Source organism: Numenius arquata, chromosome 19 (assembly GCF_964106895.1).
Source record: "Numenius arquata chromosome 19, bNumArq3.hap1.1, whole genome shotgun sequence".
NCBI lineage: Eukaryota > Metazoa > Chordata > Aves > Charadriiformes > Scolopacidae > Numenius > Numenius arquata.
In genome coordinates this window covers 1877708-1894701 of record NC_133594.1, presented here as the reverse complement: position 1 = coordinate 1894701, position 16994 = coordinate 1877708, and positions in this window count along the sequence as shown.

Genomic DNA, 16994 nt, shown 5'->3' with positions numbered 1-16994 from the left:
GTAGAGGTCTACATCCCAACTACTTAACCAGCCTGCCTGGGAGAGAGGATTGCCCACTTCAAGGGCACGGTTGGGCTTTTTTTTTCTTTTGATATTTGACTTTGGAGAAGATGAATCACATCCCCTTCTTTGCAGCGCGGGGCTCTGGACGCCCGGGTGCAGGGCTTTGCCTTGGCCCAGGTGACTCCTGCCATGGGCGACTGAACAAACACAGCGTCAACCGACAGGAACCGTTTGCAAACAACTGAGCAGCAGACAAATGTGCAAATGTAGCTGGTGGCTACTTCTGGATAATGAATGCATAATCTATTCCGACTCCCTTCCCTCTCTGCTCCCGGCTAATGCGTCTGTGAGCCTGAGTCAGGCTTATAAATGGTTGGCAACGAGAAAAACAGGCTGCGTTTGAGCCAAACATTATGTTCAGCAAATAAGGCAGGCAGTTTGGCCACGGACGTTTGCTGTTCGGAGCTCAGTGTCAGAATCCCTCCAGCGCTCGGCGATTCCCACCCTGGGTACAACTGCTACATGGGGCGGCAGGATGCAACAGTTGGCTTTTGCCTCTAAAATCTAATTTTATGCCTAAACCACAGACTCTAATAAAAGAGCAATATTGTAATCCTTTCCCATCTATCTGCTCATTAGAAACCCACTCTTACATTTGGCTCGACTGCTGGGAACGCTCCAAAGAAATCTAATTGCGAGGTCATTGCAGCAAATTGCATTTGGTGGCATAACTCTGAGTCACTGGTTCAGGGCGCTTTCCCCTTCCGCCCCGGAGTAACTCATTTAATAAGAGTGAAGAAAAGCAGAAAAAAATTTACAGACGCCCAGTGAATGAGACTTAATGGGGAGCCAGCATTTCCAAAGTGCGGTGACTTCTGGGTGCCCCAGTGGAGGGAAGTTCTCCTGGGAATGGTGACAAACTGGACACCAAGGACTTTCCAGCCTCTTTGGGAAATGCTGCTTACTGGCCACGCAGTCCTTGGGTGGAAGGAAAGGAGCCTGAAACCATTTGGAGGCTTCCCAGGGCTGCCCATGCAGGAGCAAATCTCATTCTTCCCCCAAAAAATCTACTCAATCTTTTGGGAAGAAGAAAGAAAAGTCACTTAGTTGTGTGGAAAAAGCCTTGTCCCATCTCCAGAGATCCCACTGCTGGCCGAGGTGCCTCCACCCCAGTTCCTCACCGTGCAGGAATGGGTTCCCAGGAGGAAGGGGCTCTCTCCTTCTCGGAGGTGTTCTCCATCCCAGCTCCTCACCACATAGGGATGGATTCTCAGGAGGAAGGAGCTCGTTCCTTCTCAGAGGTGTCTCCACCCCAGCTCCTCACCATGCAGGGATGAGTTCCCAGGAGGAAGGGGCTTGTTCCTTCTCAGTCGTGCCAGGCTTGGTGCAAAGGAGAAAGCTGCAGATCGCGGTGTCTGGAGGATGCTCTCATGCCGCTGCTGCTGCGAGGTGGTGAGTCAGTGCAGATCTCGTGAGGGATGAGTGCCTCTGGCTCAGTAATCTTTCCCCATGCTCCTCAGAAGATGCAGCCTCACGCTTTGCGGATGATCCGCCCAGGTTTCCTCCAGTCCCTGTACCTCTCCCTGCGCACTGAGTGGACCAGAGGCCTGGAGAAGCTGGAGGGGGTTGATCTGGTGGCATTGCTGGTGAGGAACAAAAAGTGAGACATCGTTACTGGTGTGGATCAGAGCCGATCATCTCCTGCATCTAGTGGAGGCTCCTAAAAGGACAGGGAACTTTGGTCAGCAGAATGGGGCTCATGACAGCTGCTGCCGAGAGAAATGTCAGTGCTGGATCCTGCTGCAGACCCTGTTGCTCAAGGTGCCTGGACTGCAGAGACCAAGGGGTGAGTCTGTCCCATGGATCTGATGTGGCAATGGGGACCCTCTCTGTCCCAGCTACTGGAGGTCTTGGAAACAGCTGCTGAACTACAAGTGCACAAATGTGAGCTCAGAACCCCATAAACAGCCTGTCAGAGCACAGAGGACCCTCTGGCCAGATGGGTCAACTGAAGAAACCAAGCCCCTTGGCTCTCCAAAACTTCAAATACCTTTGAGCAGTTTTCCTTAAAAACACTAAACCAAACAACATGCACACCTCACTCTTCTTTGGGGATTTGCCACCCTTGTCACAGTTCGTGTTCTCTGGGGGATTATCCAGGGTGCAAACCAACCACGCCATGAACCAACCACGCCATGAACCAACCGTGCCATGAACCAACCGTGCCATGAACCAACCACGCCATGAACCAACCGTGCCATGAACCAGCCGTGCCATGAACCAGCCGTGCCATGAACCAACCGTGCCATGAACCAACCACACCACATGCAGAGACACCCAGGACAGTCCAGCAGAGCTGGCTCAGCTGCAGGGGCAGTGGCGCTGTGTTCACCTCGGGCTCTTCAGGGATGACTTAACGCTCAGGCCCACTAGCCCTGGGCATTTCTACTCTTGCTGGGCACTGTGTCCTGGCCTTTTCTTTCCTGCCTCCTGGCTAATACCTTCACTACCCATTTTTATATCTAGCTTTTGCAAGGATTGCAAAAGACTGGTGCAGTGACCATGCATGTTCTCCTGCCAGTGCAGAGGGTGATGTTGACGACAACGGTGTGTGTAGGAATTTTCAGTGGAATTCATGCGGGGTGAAGCACGTCCCCTCCCCATCCCTGCAAAAAGGGCAGTGCAGTGATGATCTCCAGGGCTGCCCATTAGAGATCTCTTCTCTTTCTCGATCCTGCTCAGAGACATTCCTCCTGTGATCCCCACTGGCTCTGTCAATAAAAATCATCCAGATATCATTCCCCGCCATGCCCGTAAGTGGTGGAGGGGGACAGAGAGAGCAGAAGTGACATGGGATGCCAGAAGCAGCTGATGAATGGAGGCCAGGAGTGGGGGAGCCGCCAGCCACTCCAGGAGCGGAGGAAGAGAGAGCTGGGGGAAAGCTGTGAATGTGAGAAAAAGCTGCTTTACAACAGAGCTTGTTACTATTCAACATCCACAAAAGGAGGAAGAGCCCTGAAATCCCTGCCTGTGCTGAGGCTACAGTCAAGAGACAACTCTCCCATGTCCTAATTAGCTTGCTGCTTTATAACTAATTGGTTTTCGAGTTAATTACTTTAAATAGGCTGGAGAGGTGGCAGCTCAGGCCCTGTGGCAGGAGATGAAGCTTCACCTCTGCACGCTGGCCCAGTTCCAGGCCGTGCTGGGAAGCAGGGTGGCCTTACATCCATCTTTTCCAAAGAGGTCTGCCTTGCTGTTATCTCAGGTTTAAGCTCTTACGGGAAGGTTTGGGGTCACTTCCTTGGCAAAGTCTGCAAATCCTTCCTAGAAGTCAATAATCCTGGGATCTCGGACCACACCAGCCCCGTGCTCTCATTCCTCCCAGCAGCGAGAGGGGGCTCGGTGGCTGCCTGCCCGGGGGGGAGCTGCCATCAGGCTCCACTGCCACTGACAGCGGGGCTGAGCTCGGCTGGGTGCCCCAGATCCCGAGGCTCAATCTGGGGCAGGTGTGGGCGTACAGCCACTTTCTGTCAACTAAATCCAAGCCGATATTGCAGCTTGCTTTATGCTCTCACGCTGGCACAGAACCACCTCTCCTCTCACAGCCGATACACAGACTGGGCTGCCAGGGAGGGTTGGTACCTGGTCCAGCATTAAACCAACTGGGGTGAACCTCACTTTTGAGCTGGCTTGGTGCTGTGGTGCTCCCGACCTAACGGGAGGCACGAGGAAGCTTTCTTGCCCTGCTGAGCCATGGCTTGAACTCTTTGGAGAACCAGGCTACAGATGTGGCAACCGTTTCTGAGCGTTTTCTAAGCCCAAGCCTATACTGGAGGGTGAACATCTGGCTCCAGCTGTGCTCTCTGAGCACTGGGAAACCTGACCTCAAGAGCTGATCGCTCAAAAAAGATTCAGCATTGTCACAGCAGGGCTGTATGAGCCCAGGGTGTCCACACAGGACATTCTTACTTCCACTAAGAGGATCCCAACTCATCCTTAATTTTCCAGTTCTCTGGGATGCAGAGCATCACCTGTTTATGGTGCAATCTATGAACAATCCATGTGACACATGGTGACACTGGTGGCTCTGCTTTCCCAGAGTGGCTGGAGTCAGTCAGAGGAGCAGCAGGAGCAGGTTTTAGGGCAGGGACAGGCTGGGCAAAGCCTGCTGTGACCCCAGGCTGGGTGGCTGCGTGTCCAACTCCCGTGGAGATGGCTGGGATGCCCTCAGGGTGTGGGGCCCTGCACAAATCATCCAGCGTGGTCCCACCTCCCCAAATCAGGCTGGGATAGATAGCAGCCCCTGGAGATGGTTGGTTTTGATGGGTACCTGATTCTTTTAGGTTCCCTTAAAAAAGAAATAAAAGAAAAAAAATCAGTCCTATGACATTATCCTGGCTGCTTGATGCAAGTTGTTTGGTGGCCTCTAGTAAATAAAGCGATTCCATTCGGTTTTCTGCATTACATCCTTTTGCTGGCTCTGGGGTACCTCAGTGCAAGTGATCGCCCAATGCCTCCCTGCCCTCCTCCTTGAAGACAGCCAGGAAATCTGCTCCTAACCTCAATTATAATCCAGCCAGGCCCATCGCTTTCAAGCTATTTCTGCACCGCAGCTGCCTCCACCCATGGCTGCCTTCCCAGCGCAAATCGTTTTACTTGTACAACCAGCCAGAGCAAGGTGCCGTCCGGCTTTGCTGCTCCGGGAATTCAGCCAGAGAATTTACCCCTGAACTGCAGACGGAGGGACTGGGATCTGCTGGGACCGATTTTCAGTGAGGTGCAGGTGCATCCTTGCAGCATCGCTTTCCCTTGGAGGTCTCGTTTACAGAGACACCATTTGGGGGGTGTCTGTGCAGCCCCAGGCAGGGCTGGGATTGGGGCTGGGATTGGGGCTGGGATTGGGGCTGGGATTGCTGCCCGGCAGAGGATTAGGATGAGGAGGGAGTTGTAAGCCCTGCGCACTCGCGCTGCAGCTGCCAGCCCTGGAGCAAACTGGGTCACAGGCATCTTTTGAGGTCCACAGCTACGAGGTGTTGGCCGTGCCATTGCCTCAGATCTGGCAGGAGGTGAATTTTAGGTCCCGGGGTGTGAGTCTCTAACCACGCAGCCGCTGGGTAGCTGTCAGGATATCTTTCATTGTAAGACCCCAACAATATTAAGACTCTGATTATCCCAAACATTGTTACAAGCGAACAATACACAAACAGTATTTGCAGAAACCTATCTGAATTTTAAGGACATGCGGCGTTTTTTCTTTTACGTCCTTATTTCTACAGTTCATTTTTGTTGTTGGGCAGAAAACAAGGCAGGATGAGTGTAGTGGGCACAGCGCAGAGAGTGGGAGGAGATGGCGAGATAGTGACATGCACGCTAGTGATTTAACATGAAATACTCCGATTGCAAAGAGTCTCTAGAGGTTTGTGCCTCATTGATGAATATCATGCATGAAGCATCACTCCCTGTGCTACCCACATTTTTCTCTTCCAGGTATGTTGATTGGGAGCCTGAGTCACGGGAAACATGCTGAGTTACAGCACATTTCCACAAAAAAAACCCCTAAATCATGGGCATATTTATCCGTGAGTGTGTCAAATGCACAGTATGTTCAGACAATACGGGATCAAAAGATTAACAGACCTTAATCTCCTCTGTGCATTAATAGACAACAGATGATACACACATGCACACATCTATAGGGACCAATGCACGTACACAAAAGGCGATGTTCCCCATCAAAACGCGCCTAAGCTATTCACCTTTCGGAGACAAAATAGGCATTAACTCACCTAGAAGACCAAACTGGACCCGCCTGCTTCTTCGGCTTGGCTATCTGCTTCTGGTACTCCATCCAGCCACTCACCAGCTCGTGCAGGATCATCACGTAGAGGAGGAAAATAAGAATCCTGGGATCCATTCGTGGCACTTCGGGGTCTGCTTCATTGGGTACAGGTGACATTTGCTGGAGAGCAGCGGGAGGTCAGCCGGAGGGGTGCAGCTCTGGCGGGCAGGGCTCTCGGGCAGGGGGGGAGCTGGAGGGATGGAGAGGTCGCTGCTGAAGAGGAGCCTTGCAGGCTGGGTTTTGTGCAGAGTGAATTAATGCTGTAAAAAAAAATCCCCCGGGGGGGATGAGAGGCTGGTGCCTATTGTGTGAAGCAGCATAAACACAGCTGCAGAGGCTACGGACGTTTCCTTTAACGGGGTGGGATCACATCTTCTGGGACTCCATCCCTTTTGTCTCCCTCTCACTCCTGCTTTGTCTGCATTACTCTGCAGCCATCAGCTTCCTCCACTTTTATGGCAGGAGCAGCCCCGCTTCGGCAGCGCCCCTCGGGTTGACGGCAGGGGGGGTGTGGGGGGGAGTTGGCTGCCGTGCCCACAAGCCGGCAACGGGAGCACTGTCTGGCTGCAAGAATAAATTAAAAACCCCAGTCAATGACTAGGGAATCTCCGTGCTGTCTCTTCCCAGCGTCTCAGGATTTTGGGCTGCGCTGAGCCAATGTTGATTGGGAGCGTTACCGAGTATTTTGCAGCTGAGAAATCTTTTCTTCTGCTCGTTTTTCTCACACTCTTATTTTGTTCTCCTCGTTATTACTCCTCGCCTAAATCTTCAGCTGCTGCTTCCTCAGCAGAAAAGCTCTGGTGGGGTACGTGATCATAGAACCGTAGAATGGTTAGAGTTGGAAGGGACCTTAAAGATCATCGAGTTCCAACCCCCCTGCCCTGGGCAGGGACACCTCCACTAGAGCAGGTTGCTCAAAGCCCCATCCAGCCTGGCCTTGAACACTTCCAGGGATGGGGCATCCACAACCTCCCTGGGCAAGGAAAATCCCACTGTCCCAGCTTCCAGCCCTTTCCACACCACGGCTCCTCTCCCAGCCCCCCCACCTCTTTCTGTTTAGCCGCGTAGGACCTTGCTCAACTGAGATCTGGTTGTGACACCAAATCCCCTCGCTCTCTCCCTTCCTTCCCCCGTGGAGAGCTCCACGACACCATGCAACACATGTATTTCTGGTATTTCTAGCAGGATAAAAAAATAACCTAGGCTTGCTTAGACACTTGTATAAATCGAACAAAAAAAAAAAAAAATGCCCCCCCAAATGTGTTTCTAAGACCATCTTACTCAAAATTCATGTTATTCCAGTGAAATCTTTCCGTAAGTGGAACAATAAGCCATCAACAGCTTTTTAATTATCAGGATCATCTAGAAGCCAGAGGGCAGATGAAACAACCTACCTTTGCTTAATGCAGCTGTGTCGATTCAGGGCAGAAAAGGAGGCCCAGATGAGGGGCAAATACAGTCACCCTCATCATCTTCAATTCCAGGGCTCCTACATAAACACAGGGACTACTGGGCTTGCTCTTGAACACGGAGAGAGTTCCATCACACTACTCAGTGCAATTCTTCAAGCACAGGCATGACAGCCACATAATACACAATCTCACAATAAACTTATCGTGAGGAAGCTGCATCTCAGCTCACTCCAGTTACGTTACCTGTGGGTTTAACACCTGAGGTTAGATGTTTCCCAGAAACTTTTGCCCCTTTGTACATAACTGCAGGTAAGTGTACAAAACCCATGGATTTTAATAGTTTTCTATTAAGTACAAATTTATTGCACATCTGAGGATGCTAATTACACAGTACATCTGCATATTAAATGAACCCAACAGCAATATCAACTTCCCAGTCAAATGTGCGCCTCAAAGTACTTTGCAACTTTCCTTCAGCTAACTGATGTTCTTTCATTTATGAGTCCAGAAGTGCTGAGTAATTCTCTAAATTGGGAGGCGAAGATCTCATGGATGGGAGTGAGCAAGTGAATGAAACAAGCAAAGACTGGAGGTGTTCTAGCAGCTACGAAAATGGGAATACTTGAGGTTCTCCATGAAAAGATAGTGGAGCCGTTCCTATAGCAACAGAGACAGTTGCCAGGCTGCGGGAGATGGGTTCTGATGTATGGTGCAAGTCACACGTGGTGAGGGATTTTAGACTAAAGACAACACTGATATTTTATACATATGCAATTTTTAATGAGTAAAGACAACGTGACTCCTTTGTTCAGAGGAGAGCAGCTTTTTACACAAAATCAAAGAAGGAAATTACTGGGGTAAGAGTGGCAGGATAATTCATTACAACTTACTCTGAGTTTCGTATTAAGTGCTCCATCTTATGAATACAAAAGCATTTAAAAAAATCTGCTTGTTGCTGAACATTTCAGCTCGATTGACTAATGCTCGTTTTAACATCCCAACAGACTGCAGATTGTCTCTGCTCTTCTACCATCCTCAATATTCAAACAAACATTGCTTAGGTCTGAAGATCCTGAGTCACTAAAAAGTTAATCTAAACTTCAACACACAATTTTTTGTTAAAAATTTCAGCAATTCATCCTCAGTGCTACGTAAGGTAGAAAAGCCAACAACCCGTGAGTTATTGCCAGAGCCAACAGCTCTTATTACGGCAGTTGGTTTCCAAACAGCTCGGTGACTGGTCACATGCTGTCAGTTCTTTGACAAATGACCCCAAAAAGAAACGGGAAAGGCTCATTTTAGGGCGATGGAGCCCAGTTTGGGAGGGCAGGGTGGGGCGGGAGCTGTCCGTGGTGCTGAAGGGCCCCTCCAGCGGCCACTTGGTACAGGGAGTACAGGGAGTACAGGGGCTATAGGACCCCCCCACAGCAGTGAGACACCCCCTCGAAGCTGCGCGTGTTTCCCCTCTGCCCCCCAAGTCTGCACCGGTGCATAAATTCAGCCCAAGGGCAGAGCTTCAGGGTTGTCCTCGAGAGGTTTGGTGGGAGTGGAAGAATCTGCACGGGTCCTGCAATTTGCGCAGATAACCTCTGAGCAGAGCCAAGAAGCACTTAGCAAACTCGCTGGGGACTTCTAAGGGCTTGGAACAAATATTAACCGGGCTGCTGCACACTTCTATGGTCATCAGTACAGCACAGGTACACCAATAAAACACGTGTACAAGACTACTGTGTAACACAGGTACCTGGGCGCTGAGGCAGAGCTTGCTGGCAGATGAGTCTTGATCTGCTTCTTGAGTTGTCCATTGTTCTGCAAATGGTTTTAATTAAGAGCCAGCACTCCTCAGATACGCCATCTCTCTCCCCTGCTGTTTTCAGACAACTCTACAAAAATGACAAGCAGGTCAAACACGGATGAAGGCTGTGCAAAAGAAGTGGCATGGAAAAACGTCCCCCAAGCCTGAAGTGAGAGGGAATTAGGACTGAGATCATATCAGAGCGCCTGGAATTCAGGCAGGCTCTGAAGGACAGAAGGAAATGAAAAGCAGACTCTGGGGTACAAAACAGTCTGTCGCAGTTTTGGTGGGGCAGAAACCCATGCAGAGGACAACTCTTTCAACTCACAGTTTAAGCAGGTGCAAAAGGAACGGCGACGTAGCTGATCACTGATAAAATCTCATTCTTAAGCAGCAGCATGTGCAGGTTTGCAATTGCTTTGTGAAACCAGGGTGGAAATGAGGCCAAGCCCCTTCCTCCGAGGCACCCAGTCCAGCTAGTTGGGCTGGAAGGAAAATCCAGGACACTGGAGTAGTCACTCAAGTCACTCAGCCTTCATTCCTTGCAAGCCTGACGGCTGCAGCCTTACCATTCTTTTGGGTTGTTTATTTTTGGAGCAAAGGCACTGAGGAACTGGACTGTGTCATTCTGCTACTCGGGGCCTATTTCGCTCTTTGTTGGATGACCATCTGAGCCTCTTTACTGCTAAAGAGGCTTTAAAAAAATGGAGGTGGTAGTCACCAGTCGGTATTTATATTCATTGCAGCCCCAAGGGCACACTGCAACACCAAAGATCACCTTCCTTCAGGCTCCTTGGAAGCACCCATCGCCCCATTCCTCCACTCGGAAGATGGTGTAACTGACAAACCAGGAAACCCACCCTTTCTAAGGCTCGCCATTGACCCAAAACTCACACAGTCTCCAACCTACATCACAGAAACACAGCAATAATTGTTTTGTTACAGTAAATCAGAGTTGATCTAAACCGTGTGTTTGACTTGTTGCAAGTATTGGCCTTTTAGAAGGAACTTCTGAGCTTCACGTTCCCCTTGTACAGGGCCCAAAGGCTGCAGGGATTCCTCTATCTAACAAGATAGTCAAGGACTGGAAACACCAAACCTCCCACACACAGGCCAGACTGAAAGATCAGTCCAAGCAGCCCCTACAATAGGCCATGGAGTCATGATCCAAAATTCCTTTGGCATCCAGAAGATACAGTGATGCCCCACAGGCAGCAGTCAGGCCACAAGCATCTTCAAGTGGAAGTACCTCCACCCAGATACAGTGCTAGTAAAGGTGGCTCTGGGGTCCTAGGGTCTGGTGTCTTCAAATACCCCAAGCAGGACCCTGTGAGTTGCAGGGGTGCTTCCCACATCTCCATGCTCACTTGTCCTCAGCCAAAGCCCATGAATGTGTCCTGCTGGGACAGGGGAAATGGAAAACAGATTCTCTGCTCTGCCCTTTGGCTGCTCTTCAAGGAACCTGCTTGTAAAAAGCCCTCTGTAATTATATGATTATTCATTGGAGATTAAACAGACACCACGGTGCTCATTTGGAGCAGGCTGTGGGTTGGTAACTGGCTGTGACCTACTGGACCAGATTCGTTGTTGCTACCCAGGCTTCATTTCAGAAGTCAGTACTGACTCTGGCCCAGTGACTCCGACACCTCAAATGAGGCTTCATGTGCAATTCAGGGGAACAAACTTCTCCTGAGGACGGATCTCTCTCTCTCCTCTCATATTCACATGCAGCTTCTCCTTCCTAAGGACCCTAACAGATCTGGAACAGAGGGGAAAGTAGAAACGCAGCTGCCAACAGATCCAGAAGATCTCAGCCTTTACAGCTGACAAGAAAATGAATTTTCAGAGTGAAAAAGAAAAAGAGGTACCGCAGAGTCTGTCAGCACCTTCCACAGCCTCATACGAGTCGACGGTTAATAAAAGACAAAGAACAGATGCTCTGAGACATATTTCTTCTGAGGATTTTAATTGCTTCTACCTACAAATGTGGTTGAAAAATCGGCAATATGAAACTTGTGCTCTTAATCATCAGGTTGCTTTGGATCAGATTGCCAGTGACTCACCACTCGGATTTTATAAACATTTCGCCGCTTTTTAATTCTGTTAACCCTGATCAGCCAACACAGCCTTGGCACAGCAAAATGATGCGAGTCTGAGGGGAAAAAAAAATAATATTAAAAACTACTACTAATAGTAATAGTTGCCTGAGTTCTGGACTTTTTTTCTATGACAACAGCACAGGAACCAGCAAGGGTTTGGTCTGATTCAACCTGGATGGTTGGTTACAGGAATTATCTCCCTTCCTTCCTTCCTTGCCATGGACCTGACATTCGCAGAACCTGGAGAAGAAGGAAAGACACTGATACCCACTTCTGGGTCCAATACTGCTGCTTTTCCTCCTCCCTGAGCGCAGGCCCCACTGACCAGGAGAAGCACCTCAGCATAGCAGCCTGTAAGCCCAGGTGAGACACCTTTGCCCCTTGTGCAATTGTTTTGCAGGAAAAAGAAGCCGGTTTCGCTGCATCCAGTTGTTCAGCTTTGTCCTTCTCATCAAACTCCCCTTGCAGGTCCAGCCGGCCAAAATCCACCCACGCAGACGGTTCAGTTGCTTTCTGTGAAGTTATCCTTCAAGCTGGACTGACCTCGATATCTTTAGTATGGTCTCCACATGCTGATGGACACTCCTCTATTCGCTGTTGGCCCTTCTTGCACCACAGAGGATGGTATTAGCCAAGTTTAAAATCTGATTCCTCTAGAAAGCAAGAAACTTTCCAACATCAGCGTCTCCTGCCAGAAAAATCTTATTATTAGGGGCTGACACATAAACCCAGCGCAAACTAGAGGCAGTTTGTAAGTGAATTCCCAGCACATGAGATTGCCAATAGACAAGTAGAAGCTGCTCACAAGGTCCCTCAACAGCCCAAGCTGAGCTGCGCTTTACCCCCAGGGCAGAGGCCACGCAGCTGTAAAGGCGGAGGGAGCTGGGGCTTTAGCACACACAGCCACACATCACCCTTCTCTCTGGACAGCCAAGCCACCAACGCCACACATGGCTGGACGTCCTGCCACCACAGCCATAAAAGCACCAAGTGTCCTTCCCCAGGAACCCCCCTGGAGGGAAGGGTTAAGGCGCCTGCCCTCATCTAGATGGGAAAGATCTCTGCCATTCACACTGCCTGGTCTGCTGGGGTCAGGTAAGGGAGAGGAGGCATGAGCAGAGAAGACAACGGAGCTGAAGATGATGGCAACCAGTGCCAGGTGACCCAGGTCAAGAAGCAGAGAAGAGAGGACCTGGGAAAGAGCAGTGAATGCGGAGGATATCCACGAATGGCAAAGTCTGGAGTAACCATAGAGCTGAAACCCAGTTGATGTGTCCTCAACTTGTTGATGTGACCTGAACTTGGGTGGAGTTGCCCTTAATCCCTGTTTTACACCCACCTGAAGCTCCAAGAAGCTGACTTGCCCCTTGTTTTTAACGCTGAGCCTGGCTCTGGGGAGGAAGAGTGCTGGCAAGGATGCCCACAGCATGTCTGTGGGTTCAGAGCTATGGGGATGGAGCTTGGACAAGTCCAGGAGTCCTGCTGGGCTCAGCCCCGATCAACGTAACAGCCTAATGGAGAAATTAAGGTGAGACAGCAAGCAGAGAAAACGGAGCTCTGTGGTCACAACGGGATCCATCAGAGCTGCAACGGTAATTGCAGAAATACTTACTCCTCCTGAAAAGCTGCTCCATCAAGACGTCTCTCCCGAGACAGCTGTATTAATAATGGCATTTGTACGCCAGGACAGACTTCTTACCGCTGGACAACAGAAAACATAAAGCAGCACCTGTGTGTCATCCATCAAAACTGCAAGAAAGGCCAGAAACTCTCCAAATCGCCCTGTGCTGCTCAATCTCCTCTGCTTCTGGGCGAGACCCACAGCGCTCGGGCACCGCTCCTGCCCCACACAGCCCTGCCGATGGTCACCCCCCAACACCACCTCCCTTTGGCTGAGACCCAACCCCAGCGTACGGGGATCCAAACCAGCATTTAGAGCAGCTACAAGTACCTTTGTACGCACCCGCGGGCAAAATCTGTGGTGTTCTCCAGCCTCACGTGGCTGAAAAAGGAATTAACAAGATTTTTCATGTCACTGCCTTTTCTGGGCCAGATTTAACACTCCCAAAGTCAAAGCAAGACATTCATCCCAAGGAAGCTGGATGAGGGGACCCTCGCTTACAGGGAAAGTCGCGTATCAAGTCTCCCACCTCACGCAACTCATCGGAATTAACCTAAAGGCGACTGTAAAGCCTGAACCACACAGCAGCTCTGCTGGAGAAGTATCTTGGAGAGTGATAATTGAGTTTTCTGCTGTGCAGCATCTGCTCCAGCCTTTGTTAGACACTCCTTTTAACTGTCGATCTTCCCCCCGGCCATCTGCACCACGGCCCATTGTTCCCCACCACTCTTCCGATGGATCCGCTGCCCACAGCGCTAAGGAGAACGGCGTGTTCTGCCAACAAGCAGATGCTTTTGAGCGTTCAGACTTGTGAAGACGCATGACGATGCCTTCCAACTGCTGGGTCCCCACCTCTTATTACCCTTTAAGTCCCAGTGTAGCAGAGCCCACCCTGACAAGGGTCCCAGCTGTGGCTTTTGTGGCACTATTTGGGAAATAGTGTCAATGGGTTGGAAACCAGATGTTGGCAACCAGTGCTCTCCAGGCGGATGATTTCATGGCCATTCTTTTCCAACAACTTTGGTTTAATTCAGAGAAGCGCAGGAGTTTCAGGCTCCCAGAATCCAGCCCTCTTTTAGAACAAGAGGCTTCCTTTCAGGGCTGAAAATTGGTGCAGTGGAGTTTCGCACTGCACTCCTAAAGATCCTACCGAGGCCACAGCACAACCGAAGGGTTCCCCAAAAGAAAGACCCCCGAACACTCTGTCGTGGCAGCAGCTATACCTTACCTGCCAGGATCTCCAGTCTCCTTGTCCTCCCGCTGCTTCAGAGCAAAGGAGATGTGAGAGATAAAACATTTTAAGTCTTTGAGACTTCTCCTAAAGGCACTGGGTGAACACATGTGGACTCTTATCAAAGTCCAAGGTTTAAATGCCTTAATTGGATGGATCTCAGTGGGAGGGCAGGAGGGAAGCACTAAAATACCTTTTTATTTTTTAAGGTAAAATGCTCATGTTCTTTCTGAGCGTGTTCCAGCCAAGCAGGACCCGGGTAGACGTCACCAAGGCACTGGAACAGCAGCAGCAAGAACCACACCAGTGTCTTCTTCCCGACTGCCAGGTTGTGGCATGGCTCTCCAGGCAAGGGGTGTGCTGCTCTCCCACCGCTCCTCTTCTCTTTCCTCCTGGAGAAATCCATCGAGCAACACCCCTGGTGAGCTGCAGGAAGACTTTTTAAGGTCAGGGAGATCTCACAGCACATCCGAGCTGGTGCAGCAGGTCAGCACTGGCCAGTGAGAGGCTGTGCCTCTGCCAAGTGAAAGGACATGCCCTTCCCCAAAAACCAGCAGAGGTGGTCATCCCAGCCTCAGCGACACCAAAGGCAGAGGTGTCATCCCAGCCTCAGAGACACCAAAGGCAGAGGTGTCATCCCAGCCTCAGGGACACCAAAGGCAGAGGTGTCATCCCAGCCTCAGGGACACCAAAGGCAGAGGTGTCATCCCAGCCTCAGCGACACCAAAGGCAGAGGTGTCATCCCAGCCTCAGGGAGCAGGAATAGACTTACTGAACTGCAGACAAAGCCAGGAGGGTCAGGACCCCCCAACAGCCCAGGACAACCAGGGTGATGGCCACATCATGCCCGGGTTTGACCTCCCACTCCCACCAGACAAAGGTGCACATTGGGAACTGGTACCTACCGCACAGTTCTGCATTTCTCTGCAGCAGAAGTCTCACCAGGCCAGGAAGATGCACCTACTCTGCTTCCACCACACGCTGCCCCAGCAGCCAATCTTTGAAGGATTTGGTGGGTCTCCAGGCACTCCAGTAGCCAGGAGAAAGGATCAAGATGGCTGTTTGGGACTGACAACCTCTGCCCTTTCCCAGGGAAGCCCTCAGGACCAGCAGTCCTCCTTCCGTTGTCCAGAGATGAACAGGTACAGCACAGGAGAGAGTGAAGGACACACCACGTGAAAACACCGTGGATGCTTCTCTGCGGTCCCCTGGCTGCTGAAATTATTAAGATCAAAAAACCCTGACAATTTATTTTTTGAAGTTTTAAATGTTGAAGAAAGGAAGTGCTGTGATTTTTGTATTTGTCAGTAACTTTGCTGATGAGGCTCACTGATGCATTTTCAGAGCCATTCCCCTGGCGAGGAACATGCTGGGACAGTGTTTGGGGCAGCAGAGACTCCCCACAGGAACCCACCTCTGCCACTCCAGAGAGCTTTTGAGAAGGAGGGGAGGGCAGGTCGTAAGCCTGATGCCCTGCTCCTTGCTTTGGCCAAAAATCGAGCTTTACTTGAGGCAGCACAGTGGGCCGAGACATGAAATTAAAAGAATTCCTTATTTTGAGGGTGATGAGACCCTGGCCCAGGTTGCCCAGAGAAGCTGTGGCTGCCCCATCCCTGGAGGGGTTCAAGGCCAGGTTGGACGGGGCTTTGAGCGACCTGGTCTGGTGGGAGGTGTCCCTGCCCAGGGCAGGGGGTGGAACTAGATGGTCTTTAAGGTCCCTTCCAACCCAAACCATTCTATGATAGGCCCAAGTCTTGTAGCCAAGTTCAAGCCAGGGGAGACGACCATCAAGTACCATTTCCCTTACACAGGGCCGTGCCAAGGCCTGCTCAGCCTTGAAAGGTGAAAGCTGGTCCCTGGCCATCACTGACAACTCTCCATGAGCTCTGCATCTGTAAAGAGGAAATCTGGCCACTCCACCGACAAGGCAGAGCGGCATCACCGAAGGAGCAGTAGGGGAGCTGCCAGCAACGACCAGTTCATCCACCCCAGCAGAGCAGACTCCAGTTGGCCTGCTGGGACCTGTGCTCCAGAGCCAGACACATGGGGACCATGGACATCAGGACATGTGTATCATCATGGACATCAGGACCATGAACACGTGGACTTCAGGACAACCCGAGTTTTGTGTTCACCTCTGCGAGAAGACAGCCCAGACGTGGAGGCCATGCACGGTCCCAAACTCCGCTGCTTTAGCTCAGCAAAGGAATCAAACCGCCCATGAGCAGGACGTGTCCTCCTGCCGCTCCCCAACCCCCAACGCTGCACTCGCTGCTGGAACCCCCTTCTGGTCTCGGGGAGAAACCTCTAAGGTCTCCCTCAGACCTGGTCTCTCTTTCGACTCAACCCCTAAGCCGTGGCCATTTCTGAGGTTAGACTAACACCTCTCTTTGCCCTGTTGGTTAAGAAATCCCACTGCTCTGGGTTGCAGTTAAATACAGAAATTGGGAGAAAAAAATATATTTCCTCTGGATTTCAGCCGATTCCTTTCTTAAAGTGTTTTCAAGAGAGTCAAGATAAGCCATCACTTTCCTTTGGGAACTGACCTTCTCACACCCCAAGAAAGTCTCCGGCATCGCACTCCCAACAGAGCAGACATCCCCGACCAGCACCGTGAACCGAAACCAGATGCCTGAACCCAACAGGCTCCTGCTTTCAGCACTGAGCGTTCACATTAACTCATTCATTTATCTTCAAAATTAAACCTATGGCAGGTTTCCTTTACACTGATGTACAGAGAGAAGGCCAGGAATCACCTAAAAACCCAACAGTTCCCAGCAAAACAGAGAGGACCGACAACAACTGAGGGGTATCCAAGGGGTCTCCCTATTCTTTCTGGCCAAGGAGATCTGCTTGGTCTCCTTTTATCTCGGTCCACACAGAGCTATCCTGCATCAAATCAGTACATCAAACGGAACCTGGCTGTTTTGAAACGATGCTAGGCATGCTTTGGGTGTTGGGTAGTTTGGCAGTAAAGAATATTTCGCTATAATA